Here is a 6,120-nt window from a genome sequence, read left to right as displayed (position 1 = left end):
ACAATCGCCTTACATTTTGATTTTTGAAAGAATTCACAGGACTCAAACAGTTTATAGTAACAGAACAACTTTATTACAGGCAAAGGGTAAAGTGCAATGGCAGAGCAGGGATGTGTATTGAATGGGGTGCTGAAAGGTCTCAGGAGCAAACAATTTATCCTCCCATGGCTTGGTACCAGAGAATATGCTTTATCTCTAGGTCTTAAGTCACACATGGAGGAGCTGCAAAGTACAAAGAAGATAAAAAACTACCTCTTGTTAGTTTCTTAAAATAAGCTGTTAATGCAGGCAAATTCTATCTACATTACCAGTGTTAACCATTGAAACAACTCCATTCCACTTCCCTACTTCTAGATTCCACTGAAACTTCGTATCAACCACATCCAATTATACAAAACAATGTTGACATGCAGATACATCCTACCCAGACAATTTACCAACAACCGGTTACAGGCTATCATTTATCTTTAGTTTTTATGTCATAGTGTAGGCCAAGAGTCAATAACTCCGGAGCAAGCATACATACTTTCAGCCCAGACCTACTAAGATTAACCCATGTTTTGTGCAATCTTTCTGGAAGATTACATAAAGGTTTCTTTATCATGTGTGCTGATAAAGAAAACCTGCTGAATATACTTCTACTTGTAGTAAAGTGATTTTTAAATTGTTTGAAATCTTTTCTTACCTCCATTTACATGCATGTACATAATTTGTAGTTGCTTCAAAACAAACTTTCTATTTATTTATTTTTTTATGTATTTATTTATTTTTAAACAGCCTTGGTTACTTTTTCACAATATAGGATCTCTTCCCTCAGTTGTGGTCACTTTAGTTTTCCCACCACCAAAGCATCTATAATCCTTCTCCATATTCAACGGTGCTCTCCTCCCCCACACAATCCTCTACCCCTTGATCCCCAACCTTTTCTTTCCTCCCGATCACCCTCTACCTGCCCTTCTTATATCTCAGATCTATGGTCTTCTTTTAAGGGTCATTCTTACAGTTTGTCTTTGTCTGATCCTTTGTAAAAACAAACTTTCAATCAATCAAATTGAAGATGAATTTGCAGAAATTTGCAAATAAATTGCATATATAAACACACAAAATAAATGTTCTGCAAAATATTGTGACAAAGTTGGTAGTGAATTTAAAGAAGTACTTCAACATGATAGAATGAATTTCTTCTCTTGAAAAATTATCAGTTGGATTTAAGAAATGCCCTAGTTTTTGAAAGAATCAATTTGAAAATTATCTAAGTGGACTATAAATATATTGAATATTCTGTATAAAAGTATAGTGGGTAGAATTGTGTCTCCTCAACAGTTATGGTGAAGTCAAACCCCCAGATTCCTAACACCCAGTCAAGTCCTAACAGATATTTGTTAAAGTGACATTAAAAAAAAAATAGGGTATTTGTAGATATAATCAAATTAAGATAAAGTCATACTCTATTAAAGTGGATTCTAAATCCATGATTGCTGTCCTCATAAGAAAAGGGAAATTTGAACACAAACATGCAGAGGAAAGATTGTCTTGTTAAAAAGAAGCAGACATTGTGATGATGCAGGGATAAGACAGCCACAGGTAAGGAATGCCAAGGAAATCACTAGAACCTATTAAGGGCTAAGGAAAGATCCCTAAAGCCTTCAGAGGGAACATAGTTGTATCATTACATTTCAGACATTTAGCCTTCAAACCACAAGGGAATAAATTCCTATCTTTTAAGCAATCTAGTTTGATGTATTAATAGTTTGCAACAGCAGTGCTAGGAAACTAATAGGATGAGGAGGCATAAACTTTTTGGTTACATTTTATTCAAATATTAGTTGAAATTTTTTGATCAAATTATTTAAAAAATGGAGAACCTAAAAATTCTGATTAACTGAGAAATCATGGAAAGCAAGACTTGCACATGAGAAATACAGTGAAATTTTTTCCACAAGGGTGAATTATTTTTTAAATAATGAAAGTTCAAATAAATGTACAAGATTTAATATTGAAATTTCACGGCTTGAATTTGGTGTATCTTAAAATTCAGGAAGATTTTAATGACTCTTTGATAAGAAAGTGACCATATGTTTCAGGCAGGAGTAACATGATACCACAATCCGATATGCAAAGGGAGAAGTTTTAATCTCAGCAGGGTCAATGGAATCAAGGGCACTCAGGAAAGCTGCAGTGTCACTCCCCTGAGGTTAGGAACTGAATTACCATAAATAGTTGATATGTGGACAAATGATTTTTCCTGTCAAATGCATAGAACCTGCAAAATAAGAGTCCAGGGAAGTGATGGAGAAGAACAAAGAAAAGTGTTAATGACTAACTTCAAGTTCTTAAATCCCATTGTACTTCACTATCTAAAAATACACAGACTAATAAATTCCTTTCTCAATTTCATTAATTTGAGACAAGTTTTTATTTATGTCACTTAAAACCATGAGAGTAGAATCAAATTGGCATGTCATGGTTCTGTGCAAGTGAATCTTTCACTGTTTTTAGCTATAAAGCTTCAATTTTTGAAGAAAAAAATTCAACATTGCTTTTTAATTAAACAATTAATGTCTCATTTCAGGCCTTTATAACAAAAATCTAATAGGCTGAATGGCTTAAACCGAAACCAGTTATTTCTCACAAGTCTGGAGGCTGCAAGACCAAGATCAAGGTGCCAGCATTTCCTGCATCTGGTGAAGGCCATTTTCCTCACGTGACAGAATGTTGTAGAAGTTTTTCCTTCCTAACTATAGTCAACTGAGAACTCCTGTGGGAGTTGCATTTCTAATCTGAGAAAAAAATAGAAGCCTCCTAGAGTTACCAAACCAAGGGATTGCTGGTTAACTTTTGAAGCAAGGTGAGAGTCAAAAATTTGAGTAGTGGGCAATTACTGATACATGGTCAAATCATAAGTGAGCTTCTTTGTGAGGTTAACTATTATAGCCCTAGTTTCTCACCAGTGTGTTTTTTTTTTTTAGGATTTATTTATTTATGCATAGGAGAGCTGAGGTGTAAGCCAAAGATGCGGGGCATGAAAGGATTCACCAGAAATAGAGTGGGAACAGAACAGGCAGACTGACTGAAATACATTGCTGAGGTCTGCTGTGCCATGTGGGTCACCAGTCTGGCCAGGGATTAAACTAGTTCTACAGTAGCTGTGGATTGCTTCATAGTGCTGATGTTTAACCCCTTGCGCCACCAGGGAGGCCCCTCACCAGAGTGATTTTTAATATATAAATATAAATATATAAATATAAAGTAATTCTAGTGAAAAAAATATGTCTGGTAAATTCTGATTTAAGCCACTATCAGAGAGAATGGTAATTCATCCCACCCACAATTTCTGAACAGCAACCAGTTTATGGATCTATTTTGGATCTGTTTTGAAGAAAAGCCAAAAGTTACTAAGAATGCTTTTTCTATAAAATTGTATTTTTAACTCTGGTATTTCCTTTAAGCTAAGAGTTTTGGGACATATACCTGGAGAAAGGAAACTTTTAAATCTCCTTACAGACATTGGAATTTATGCCTTGTATTTTCACTTAGTACATGGAAGGGAGAATGTCCTGATGATCTATTGTTAATTTGGGATTTCTTTGAATAAGGTAATAAATAGTGTTGCCACCAGTTTGTCTCTTATTAAGTCTAGTGATGATTTAAACTATTCATTGTTGGTCCTCAGTTCAGAGTATATAGTTTGAATGGATATACTTAGAAACTGGTCTTTGCCGCGGACTAACGCAGCGGTAGACTTGCAGGACTGTCTCAGGATTTGAGAAACTGTGAGGATGCTCAAGGAATCGGCGCATAAATGACAAACAGACACACTTCAAGAGTGAAGATCTGAATGTAATTTGCTCAAAATCATCATACACTTTTATACCATTTCCAACAATAGATGATTTCATACAATTTAATTTTTTCTCAGCATAAAATACTTTGTAAGGCATAAGACATCTACTTCATTATTCATGTGCATGTGATCGCTGTTCCATGACATGGCACAGTAAACAATCTCCAGGTACTGAATCTACACAATCGTTTTTGCCTACACCGAACAGCATTCTTTAAGCTAGCTTTTCTTGATTCGTATCCCAAAACCACAATGATCAGAAAGCATTGATATTTACCTACTGGCACCTTCTACTTTTAGTGATCACGAGCAATATATTTTCTACGTAAGAAGCATTTTGATTTTTATGGTGTTGTCTCATGTGAGAAGTATTATGATTATTATAAAACTACCATTGCCACACACTATTTTCTTTATCATGCATTTCCTGAAACTGATTGTACACATATAAGGAAAAAGCAAAGTAAGTGAAAAAGTAGTATGATTATAGACAGGTTGCTAAGTTGTTACTATTTCTGAAACAATGGCTATCTGATTAATGGTAAAACTGCTTTGTAGGTAATTCCATCAGGCTTGTTTGCAGGTGACGTTCTTAGCAGCCTTGTTTCCATCAAAGGAGGGGTTAATTACTGCGGGCTTGTTGCCTAAATTAGGCTTATAGGCATGTGTGCCTTGTTTGATCTGAACGCCAAAGTTTATCATGATGAAGCCCCTCGGGGACTGCGCCTGTCTTAGGTCGTCAGGAGTCACAGACATGAGGCTGGCCAGTGCCTTCTTTAGTCTGCCCCCGATCTTACCCGTCATTGACTGTCCAGTCCAGCGCACAGGGGAAGGGGGTCTTACTCACTCTGATGTGTCTGAGTGAAAGCCTCCCTTTTTCCAGTAAGTTCACTGGCGTTCAGCGGCAGAGGCTGCCGCAGGTCTTGTTTCTATGTTAACCCCCTAATGTACAAAGTTAGGAGGTCAAAAAATACTGAATAGAAACCATTATTGTTAATTACAGTTTGTTTTGGTTGTTTTAAACATTATGCTTTTTATCATTTCTTGGCACTGGGAAAGATCGGCCTGAATAATGTTGAATAGAATAGGTTATAGTGGGCATCCTTATCTTATTCTTGCTAGGAAATGAAAACTTACAACATCTAAGTAAAGAGGTTATCATGTCTCCCTCTATAATAAAATTAAAACTTTGCAACTTAGGGAATTGTAACAACTGTTAAATACTAACTGATGTAGAGTGGCTAATTACATTTAATCTACTTCTCCATTTGGCCCTTGCATAAATTCTTGGAGATTAGCAATGGATTATTCCAAATTTAACAAGGTGGTAAAACCTATTACAGGTGGTATTTTAAATGTGATGAATGTCTGAAAATAAATACCTAATACTTGTTTTATAGCTAGTGACTTGATAAATGTATTGTTCTCCATTCTGACATAATAACTAAAAAGGAAACAGAAAAAAATACCAGAAACAATTCACATTCATCTTACAAAATAGAAGCTTCTATCTTGCGGGGCAGCTTAAAGGGCATTTAAGGAGCAGTAACCCCCTATTAATTCCCTGCAGACCCAGTGGGTGACCAGCCTTCTTTAGATTAAAACCCAAGTTGTTCCATCTTGTACACACTGAGAGAAGGCAGGAGACCCAATACTAAACAACTTTCTTTTGATTTTCAAAGCAAAAAATTCATGTTTGTGTATTATGCACAACTCATAATATAGATAAAGTTTTAGGTGTAGATATAAATGTGGGTATAGGTATAGTTATAGCTAAACATATACACATATATAAACATACACACACACACATATTCAGTAGGATACACACAACTAATGGCTATCTAGATGGTCTAGGCTGTGGTACTGAAGAACTTGTGACTTGTGTGTTATGACCTTCTGCTTTCAATGGTTCAATGGTTTGTAAAGGGCTGTGACAATTTGTATTGATTGGGAAGCATGGAATACACCCTGACATTGTCACTTGACACTCTGAGGATATAAGGGCAAGTAATTATTGTCATTTTGAGAAATAGCTCCCCAAGGGGCTCTGGAAGACCCTTAACAGACCACCATGGATACATAACAACCATAAGTTCTATAATGATCCACCAAATTATTATTATCTAATCTATGTAGTTATAAACTCAGGTGTAATCAAATTTATTAGGCCCAAATAGGTCTTGATGACAAGCAAATTGCATATCTAGGTTGTTCAGATTCCTAATGCAACCACAACCACCACACTGCTGCTCTTCTCTGTAGCTGCACCTATG

Source organism: Talpa occidentalis, unplaced genomic scaffold (genome assembly GCF_014898055.3).
Source record: "Talpa occidentalis isolate TD23 unplaced genomic scaffold, MPIMG_talOcc4v2.1 talOcc4.6, whole genome shotgun sequence".
In the NCBI taxonomy this organism is placed as follows: Eukaryota; Metazoa; Chordata; class Mammalia; order Eulipotyphla; family Talpidae; genus Talpa; species Talpa occidentalis.
This window is presented reverse-complemented; position numbering follows the sequence as displayed.